General features: G+C 43.2%; 1 long non-coding RNA gene across 1 annotated transcript; it reads left to right on the top strand.

The window, feature by feature from the left end:
- The first annotated feature begins 1,437 nt into the window (after nt 1-1,437).
- Nucleotides 1,438-3,618, top strand: LOC112244965. Its single transcript, XR_002952665.2, has 3 exons — nt 1,438-2,044; nt 2,328-2,486; nt 2,727-3,618. It is a non-coding gene; the product is annotated as an uncharacterized LOC112244965 (long non-coding RNA).
- Nucleotides 3,619-10,622: the final 7,004 nt, after the last annotated feature.

Raw genomic sequence — 10,622 nt, 5'->3', positions numbered from 1 at the left:
GTACTGGTGTGCAAAAGAGCAAAAATGTTAATAAAAACAATATGGGGATGAGGTAGGTAGTTGGATGGTCTATTTACAGCTACAGCGATCGGTAAGCTGCACAGATAGCTGATGCTTAAATTTAGTGAGGGAGATATAAGTCTCCAACTTATAAGTCTCCACAATTTTTGTAATTCGTTCCAGTCATTGGCAGCAGATAACTGGAAGGAAAGGCGGCCAAAGGAGGTGTTGGCTTTGGGGATGACCAGTGAGATATACCTGCTGGAGCGCATGCTACGGGTGGGTGTTGTTATGGTGACCAGTGAGCTGAGATAAGGCGGAGCTTTACCTAGCAAAGACTTATAGATGACCTGGAGCCAGTGGATCTGGCGACGAATATGTAGCGAGGGCCAGCTAACGAGAGCATACAGGTCGCAGTGGTGGGTGGTATATGGGGCTTTGGTGACAAAACGGATGGCACTGTGATAGACTGCATCCAGTTTGCTGAGTGTTGGAGGCTATTTTGTAAATGACATCGCTGAAGTTGAGGATTGGTAGGATAGTCAGTTTTACAAAGGTATGTTTGGCAGCGTGAGTGAAGGAGGCTTTTTTATAGGAAGTAAATAGGAAGCCGATTCAAGATTTAATTTTGGATTGGAGATGCTTAATGTGAGTCTGGAAGGAGTTTACAGTCTAGCCAGACACTAGCCTGTGCTTTTTGCCATTTTCTTTAATTAAAAGGTAGGCCCACCCTCCCATGCCCCCCCTCCCATACCCCCCCAATTCAAGTCTTGGTTTTAACAGACATTCACATGGAGGTAGGCTATTTAAAGAGTGCATGGTGGGTGGAGGAATTTACCTACAAATTTGGATATAGCAGTTTATAGCCTAATTCCATATTTCAAACAGGTAGGCCTATCTCTTATTTCTTAAAAAGGAAGAAATAGGCTCCAACACAAAGCCGTCGTTGTTACGAAAGTCAAATTAAAATGAAGAACGTTTATATGAATTATGCCTACTCTGTTCTTTATCTCCAGCTCTGCTCTCCACTACTCTGCTAATCTGGGCTGTGCTCACTGCTCAGAGCCCTTCCTCCTCTCTCTCCATTGTCTAGGCTCCCATAGGGTTCCCGTGCCCCTCCCTCCTCATATCCCTCCCTGTACTCCTCCCATCCCCCTACTCGTCCATCTGCTCATCCTCCTCCCCTGTCCCCCGGCATCATTCCGGGATAAGCATTAGGGCTTGCGTCGCTCCGCATCACCAAACCCACATATGCCTGGAAAGGGCAGTCCCAAACCCAGCACACCATAGCCCCCCAGGAAAGGGGGTTAGTTATTAAGGAGGGGAGACTGGGCTGTAACATACATGTGTGTCAGTGTCCTTAAAGGGTAGGTAGCATAAACGTAACCACATGTAACATATGTATTTGCATTAGTATACGCATCAAAAGTCCCAATGCAAAGTTCACTTCAATTTTCAAGTTATTACATACAATTCCAAAGTCATGTCGGAAAATATTTTCCAGGGTGTGATGTAATATAGAGGACCCGGCAAGCCAGCGTATTCTCTATAATGTAAACTCCAACAGAAATAACTTCAAATGTATAACTTCAAATGAAACCAAATCGTTTGTATCGATGACTCAATTACATTTTCAGCCAATTTACGAGAAAATACTTGATACATTTATTGTTACATGCCCTACCAGTGTGCATGAGTCAGCCAGTTGCTATCAACATCTAGCTTATAGCTACAATTAAGTAAACCAAAGTTTTGGAAATACATAATGCCATCTAACCAGCTTTCAAAGAATGTTAGCTATATACAGTTATCTTGGCCAGCCAGCTAACGTTAGCTATTTAGACAACTAGCTATTAGCCTAGCCAACCACCACGGTTACGGTCGAGTCAGGGGTAACTGCATATGTGGCGTGTGTCTGGAAGTGGATGTGTCAACAGAAGTGGAATGATCTAAAGTAGTGGGTGTATGGAAAACGCTCAAGACCGTTTTGCGTGGCTGCTGTGTTTTGCGGAGTGTGGTCTTGGTCAGCAGAGATGGAATTTCAGTTAGGCTAACATTTTTCCATTCACTTTGAGCTGTGTCTTTGGTGTAGCTACCTAAGTTATTCGTAGATATTCATAGTATACTAGCTTTTTATTGCTCTCTATCATTGATGTGGCTATAATCTACCAAGCTAAGGTTAGCTAACCTAGTCTGTTAAAGTAGTTATCATCACGAGGGTCATGTTTGCTGTGAGTGACTGTTAGCCAACATGATCAACTCATCTAACTAACTAGCTAGCTAGCTAGCTTACTAAACTATTTGTCATTTATGTGTGTGTTTGACAGCATATCACAGTTGTTAAAGCTGCCTCTTTCTTGGCTGCATGAATTTATCCCAATGCCAGAAGTGCCGATTGTATAATTTCTCCATTATCAAGCCCCAAGACTATACCAGTTTGTGGGCACACATTGAGTCTCACATATTGAAGGCTGTGCTGCGTAGAGGTAAACACTTGTAGCTACAGTTGTTGCTTCATCGTATTAAAAGAAATTCTGATTTCTCAGTGGGGGGGTGGATAACAATGTTACAGATAGCTACACACAGGCCCAACTAGCTACATAAAGCCGACCATTAGACTAGTTCAGCAACCTGTCATCATATGATACTATATTCATATAGGCTTGCCAGGCTATTTGCATCCCCTTCTATGAACACTTACTTAGTGTCTGTTTTTTCCATTTCAGAGGGATCTGTGGATGCTGGTGGCATTTCTGCGTCTGAAGCCGTTCGACAGGAGAGAGTGGTGGAACAGAGTCATACAGAGACCTGTCACACAGGGGGACATGACCGGCCTTCAGAACCCACAAGCTCTGGTGAAGTGTATCACGCTGCATCGTACGAAGACCAGCCGTGTGTGTGGGCAGCCTCTGGTCTCTCTGCCGGAGAAGAGCGTTAGTGTAGAAGAGGTGAAGCTGACAAAGAGAGGGAGGAATACGAGCTGGCACGCACAGAGGGATGCACCACCATCAGCAGGTATGTTGCGTAGGGGACCGTCATCAGGAACTGTGCGGATGTTCTGGCTATCCTGATAAGGCTGAGAGTTCTGCTGCCACCATGACCTACTGGGCAAGACCACTACACACACGTGTGGTAGCTGTGACTCAGAGTTGAGAGAACGTGGCTGGTGCTAGGCAGTGGCTCTGATGAGTGTGCTGTGTGTCTGGACTGTCTGCCTGCCCTTCATCACATCGCAGAGGTATTATGTACCCGAGCAGGTGTGCCCTCTGTGCAGATTCCAGATCAAGTCCAGTGAGCTGGTGGAGTTTCCTCAGGAAGAGAAGGAGGAGAACAACCTCTCAGAGAACTGGAGGAGCAGCTCCAAGGTGGAGGCTCTAATGCAGGGCTATTGTATTGTCAGAAATGTCAAGTGTATAAAAAAAGAGGTCTGTGACGAGGATTCACTTTAGGCATAGACACTTGTAATCTCCAACTGGTTTAATCATGATGATAACACTGACATAATAACATCGACACCCCTCCAAGTCAAGACCTAGTACCTCCTCAAATATACTCTAAAAGCCATTATGTTGGGGCGGTACTTTGTTTGATGAATATCTCCAATTAAAAATGCCCTCTTCCATAATTAAATTCTGTCTTTCATTATTGTCCTACATGATACGTTTGGATGCTGTTCACATGGGAAGCCATCAGACCAAGCTAAAAAAAATGTAAGTGTGATTTTGAGAGTCCATCTATCATTACTACACACAAAATCTGTGGTTCAGGATTGTCCAGCTTAAGCTGGATAGGCAATGTAAACATGACAACATTATGGACAAACAGACATTTAAAACCACAGACACAAGTTAACAACATTGCATCAGGTGTAAGGCTTATCTCAGTAGCTTATCTCAACCATCTCAATTGAGTTGTCGGGTGATTGTGGCTGCCAGTTCATCTGATGCAGCACTCCATCATTCTCCTTGGTCAAATAGCCCTTACACGGCCTGGAGGTCCATTGCTCGTGTTTCTTGGCCCAAGTAAGTCTTTTCTTATTATTGGTGTCCTTTAGTAGTGGTTTCTTTGCAGCAATTCAACCATGAAGGCCTGATTCATGCAGTCTCCTCTGAACAGTTGATGTTGAGATGTCTGTGACTTGAACTCTGAAGCTTTTATTGGGGCTGCAATTTCTGAGGCTGGTAACTCTAATGAACTTATCCTCTGCAGCAGAGGTAACTCTGGGTCTTCCTTTCCTGTGGCGGTCCTCTCGAGAGACAGTTTCATCACAGCGTTTGATGGTTTTTGCCACTGCACTTGAAGAAACTCAAAGTTCTTGAAATGTTCTGTATTGACTGACCTTAAAGTAATGACTGTCATTTCTCTTCGCTTATTTGATGGACATGTTTTTTTTTTACCTAATAGGGTTATCTTCTGTATATCAACCCTTCCTTGTCACAACACAACTGATTGGTTCAAACACATTAAGGAAAGAAATTAACAAGGCACACCTGTTAATTGAACCTCATGAAGCTGGTTGAGAGAATGCCAAGATTGTGCAAAGCTGTCATCAAGGCAACGGGTGGCTACTTTGAAGAATCTCATATATATTTGATTTGTTTTTGACACTTTTTTGGTTACTACATGATTCGATATGTGTTATTTCATCGTATTGATGTCTTCAGTATTATTCTACAGTGTAGAAGTAGTAGGTGTGTCCAAACTTTTGACTGGTACCATATATACTGTATACAATATATACGGTATATATATATATATATCACATTGCACATGGTCTCCCCCAACATACTGCTATGTAGGAGTTTGACTGGGGGATGAATGAGGGATTATACAGTGCCTTGCGAAAGTATTCGGCCCCCTTGAACTTTGCGACCTTTCGCCACATTTCAGGCTTCAAACATAAAGATATAAAACTGTATTTTTTTGTGAAGAATCAACAACAAGTGGGACACAATCATGAAGTGGAACGACATTTATTGGATATTTAAAACTTTTTTAACAAATCAAAAACTGAAAAATTGGGCGTGCAAAATTATTCAGCCCCTTTACTTTCAGTGCAGCAAACTCTCTCCAGAAGTTCAGTGAGGATCTCTGAATGATCCAATGTTGACCTAAATGACTAATGATGATAAATACAATCCACCTGTGTGTAATCAAGTCTCCGTATAAATGCACCTGCACTGTGATAGTCTTAGAGGTCCGTTAAAAGCGCAGAGAGCATCATGAAGAACAAGGAACACACCAGGCAGGTCCGAGATACTGTTGTGAAGAAGTTTAAAGCCGGATTTGGATACAAAAAGATTTCCCAAGCTTTAAACATCCCAAGGAGCACTGTGCAAGTGATAATATTGAAATGGAAGGAGTATCAGACCACTGCAAATCTACCAAGACCTGGCCGTCCCTCTAAACTTTCAGCTCATACAAGGAGAAGACTGATCAGAGATGCAGCCAAGAGGCCCATGATCACTCTGGATGAACTGCAGAGATCTACAGCTGAGGTGGGAGACTCTGTCCATAGGACAACAATCAGTCGTATATTGCACAAATCTGGCCTTTATGGAAGAGTGGCAAGAAGAAAGCCATTTCTTAAAGATATCCATAAAAAGTGTCGTTTAAAGTTTGCCATAAGCCACCTGGGAGACACACCAAACATGTGGAAGAAGGTGCTCTGGTCAGATGAAACCAAAATGGAACTTTTTGGCAACAATGCAAAATGTTATGTTTGGTGTAAAAGCAACACAGCTCATCACCCTGAACACAACATCCCCACTGTCAAACATGGTGGTGGCAGCATCATGGTTTGGGCCTGCTTTTCTTCAGCAGGGACAGGGAAGATGGTTAAAATTGATGGGAAGATGGATGGAGCCAAATACAGGACCATTCTGGAAGAAAACCTGCTGGAGTCTGCAAAAGACCTGAGACTGGGACGGAGATTTGTCTTCCAACAAGACAATGATCCAAAACATAAAGCAAAATCTAATGGAATGGTTCAAAAATAAACATATCCAGGTGTTAGAATGGCCAAGTCAAAGTCCAGACCTGAATCCAATCGAGAATCTGTGGAAAGAACTGAAAACTGCTGTTCACAAATGCTCTCCATCCAACCTCACTGAGCTCGAGCTGTTTTGCAAGGAGGAATGGGAAAAAATGTCAGTCTCTCGATGTGCAAAACTGATAGAGACATACCCCAAGCGACTTACAGCTGTAATCGCAGCAAAAGGTGGCGCTACAAAGTATTAACTTAAGGGGGCTGAATAATTTTGCACGCCCAATTTTTCAGTTTTTGATTTGTTAAAAGTTTGAAATATCCAATAAATGTCATTCCACTTCATGATTGTGTCCCACTTGTTGTTGATTCTTCACAAAAAAACAGTTTTATCTCTTTATGTTTGAAGCCTGAAATGTGGCAAAAGGTCGCAAAGTTCAAGGGGGCCGAATACTTTCGCAAGGCACTGTATCTGTTCAGTTTACACTCAGGAATCGTGTTCCGTTTGCCTGAGGGGAGAAGCTGAAACTCTAGGTGGAGTACATGGGAGGGGTCTATCATTATTTTCTTGTCCTGTCTCATGACTGCTTGTTCAAAGACAGTCTGCAGTGATGGGTGCTACGTCACACACGTCACCTTCATGGTTGTCTGGACCAGGCGAATCATTTGTGAATTGAAGGTAACAGACAAGTTGTCAAACCAGGCTGAAATGCCATAGAATAGAATGTGTTCTAAGACAGCCTGGTAGAATAGGAGCACAACCTTCTGTATGAAACCCTGAACCTACGCAGAAAATAAAGGCGTTGTTGGACCCTTGAGCATTTGTAAGAGTGGACCTGACTGTCTACATTATAGACCACCACAAGTGAGTGGTCACCAACAGATCTGAGGTCAGAAACCATTTCCTCTGTTTGCTTGACATTTAGGATGAGGTGGTGGTCATCACACCACTGCACAAACCTCTGTATCCCTGACCTCTGACCTATATACAGCAGTGTCAGGGTGGCACTACATTAGACCCAGAATGGCAGTATCAGTATCAGTGTGTGTACTTGTACATTCATTTGTATACAGTGTGAATAGGATGGAAGAACTCAGCCTTTGGGGGGACCTTAATGAACTTGGGCTCAGACAAGGTCTTGTTCCCTCGGACCTGCTTGGTCCTGTTGAGTAAATGAGTAATACCACCTGATGGTATAGGGGTTCACTGACACCTGTCTGAGTTTACTGAGTAGGACGTGTGTCTTCAAGATGTTCAATGCTGAACTAAAATCCACAAATAGCAATCGACCATAGGCCTTGGGGTTCTCCAGATGAGGAGCATGATATGCACTATGCTGAGGATTGATACATCAGTGCCACATTTGTGTTTGTAAGCAAACTGATACAGGTCCAACAGCGTGTTATGTATGTAGGAAGCTTGATTTTTTTTCAAGAAACTTCATAATAATAAGTCAGAGCAATAGGCCTACAGTCTTTGTTTTCTTAGGGAGAAGGCTTTTGGGGAAGTGGGGTGATGATCGCCTTCTTCCACACGAGTGGAACTGTGTGGGAATGTGCAGACCTCTGAAAGACAGGGACCAGGCTGGTGGAAGTTCCTCTGCAAAGTAGAGACGCCAAGGGGGCCTGTTGACAGCTTAAAGACTCTTGTGGCCTCTCTAGGGTTAAATTCTAACTTTGGGGTCACAGCCATCAATAACAATGGTGTTGAGCATGTTAACACACTTGTCAGAGAAGTAATGTTAGTTAAGTTCATTTGCCTTTGTCTGTTTTCTGGTGGGAGTCATATTAGTAATAGATTTTATTGTTAACCCTCGTCTTTGAATACTTTTCATTCTAAGCTGGCTTGCTGCCCAATTCTACAATAGTAATTATATTACGCCAAACACAATTTATTGTCATCATTTGATGACAGTCAAATAGATGCCATGAGTCATAATAATCAAACATACATTTATTGGTAAATAAAAACCCTGAAGGCTGTTTGCTGCCCAGTAATACACGAGTAATTATAATAAGCCTTGTTCACAAAACATACATTTATTGCCATCTTCATATGATAGCCGAACAGATGCCATAATGCGTTTTGGCCTAATACTTCAGATTTATTGGTAGTAAATGAAAAACTGGTAAATAAAGATATCATATTTAGGCTATAAGGGAGGTGTTTGTTGTTTGTTCTGTTAGAGAATCATAATGTGCCATTTGAATGTTATCAAGAATAGAACGCCTTTTAGCTCTCCCAGTCTTGTGTCACACGGTAGGAAACTGACCCCAAAGATGTGTTAAGGAACGAAAAACAACATGCTCAATCAAAACCACCTCACCAATTACAGAGCGCTGGTGTAATGTCTATCGCTGTTGATCCTCCCACTTCTGCAGACATGCCCACTTTCAGACACACTCCACGAATGCAGTTACCCCTACTTGTTATGGTCGGCAAGCTGGAGCCCAACTATTGGAGACCAGCTAGAACACAACACAACCAAAACATAACTGCAGATTAAAATCAAAGAGAGAGCAGATTTACAGATTAATAGAGTGCAGGCTGAGTAAGATACCAAAGTGAGGGGGAGGCAGGCACATCACCGGGCTGAGAGAGAGTCAGGGAGATCCAAAATAGATAGATTCCAGATGTCCATCAGCTAGTGCACTAGCACTAAGCCAAGGTGGAAAAAGTTACAAAACTCCTGTGGGTTTGGGGGATGCCAGGATAATGCTACCTGCCCAAATTCATTGTGCCAATTGTAGAGTTTGGTTGAGGAGGAATAAGGGTTAGTTCAACTGAAGGGAAATCTTAACATTAAAGCATGCAATGACATTCTAGATGATTCTGTGCTTCCAACTTTGTGGCAGCAGTTTGGGGAAGGCCCTTTCCTGTTTCAGCATGACAATGCCCCAATGCACAAAGCGAGATCCATACAGAAATGGTTTGTCGAGATCAGTGTGGAAGAACTTGACTGGCCTGCACAGAGCCCTGACCTCAACCCCATCAAACACCTTTGGGATGAATTGGAATGCTGACGACGAGCCAGGCCTAGTTGCCCAACAACAGTGCCCGACCTCACTAATTCTCTTGTGGCTGAGTGGAAGCAAAACCCCTCAGCAATGTTCCAACATCTAGTGGAAAGCCTTCCCAGCAGAGCGGAAGATGTTGTAGCAGCAAAGGAGGGATCAACTCCATATTAATGCCCATGATTTTGGAATGAGATGTTCGAAGAGTAGATGTCCACATACTTTTGGTCATGTAGTGTAGCATACGAACTCGGTAGCAAAGAGTAAATACTCCACATGACATTGAGAAATAGTGCATTGTGATTAGTTTAGAAGATGTACAGAGGTAGATGAATAAATATGTAAAAAAGAAAAAAACACTGTTTGTACTTATAGGTAATAGATCGTGACTACAACTAAGTTACGAGTCTGACTACACTGGGTTGTTACATTGGTGATTAAAAACTCATGCTTCCTACCGTTTAACTCACATCTACCTTAATAAAACCTGGCTGTTGACATTTGACCGCAATATACAAGTGTTTGAAAACAATTGGCTTTTCAGTGTCTAAAAAGGGCCTAGTGTGAGTATGTCTGCGTGAATGTGTGTGTGTGTGTGTGTAATGTATGCGTGTGTATTATAGAGAGATAGAGAGTGCTATACATGGGGCACACATCCATAGGGCTAGACATAAAATGGTGGCAGCTTTGCTGTAGCTTGTGGCTTTTCTTAAGTGTTATTGTACGACTCACTGGTCACTCTCTACAGGGCCGGGGGAGAGGGATAGTGAAAGGGTGATGCTGTTTTTAGTTTCATTTGAAGAGTGACCATAAGCGCAGACAAAGGATATCAAGGATCTGGAAAGATTGTGTAAGGAGGAATGGTCTAAGATTCCTCCCAATGTGTTCTCCAACTCATAAAACATTTTGGAAAAGGCTCAGTGCCATTATCCTTGCAAAGTGAGGTCTTAAAAAGGTATTGAAAACAGGGGTGGCAACAATTTTAACCCCTATGTTTTTTGGGGAAAAAATATTACTTATTAAGCTAAATCTCTCTCTAAGCAATTGTATTAGTATAAAATGTTATGATTTCCAAATTTGTTTTGCATACAAAATAACTAACTTGATACTGTGTTTTTGCTCATCTTTATGAAGGGTGCCAATAATTTTTGACCTGACTGTACATATATCCAGTACACTTCAATCTGTCTGTAATCAGTCTCGAGAGGCGGGAGGGCAATTAAGGATGTGGCTCTAAGCGGATGCAGGGTAGGGTTGGTTGGTGTGAGAAGTTCATGGCCCCCAGGGCTGCAGTGTCACTGTGCTCAGGGGGAAATCTAAAACCTGGGCCTGGTGGTCAGGGCTGTGGCGCACGCACGCAGTGTGTGTGGCCCCAGCTTGACCCTGCCTCCCTGATGAGGCTGTATCCTAGGTGTTTTGTGAACCAGCCAATGTGGCTACAGTGGGTGCCGTCACAGCAATGGGCATCACACAATGGGCATCACGTCAGCACCGTCACAAACAGCGTGCTAATCCACTGATGACAGCGGCAGCGACCGCCAGGGCCAGGTGCCATCCCTTGTCCATCCTCAGGTCGCGGGGTCATGAACTATGGGGTCTGGGGGGGGGGGATCTACTATAC

This window comes from Oncorhynchus tshawytscha, linkage group LG11 (genome assembly GCF_018296145.1).
Source record: "Oncorhynchus tshawytscha isolate Ot180627B linkage group LG11, Otsh_v2.0, whole genome shotgun sequence".
In the NCBI taxonomy this organism is placed as follows: Eukaryota; Metazoa; Chordata; class Actinopteri; order Salmoniformes; family Salmonidae; genus Oncorhynchus; species Oncorhynchus tshawytscha.
Note: the sequence above shows the minus strand (reverse complement) of the source record. Positions and strands in the feature narration are given on the sequence as shown.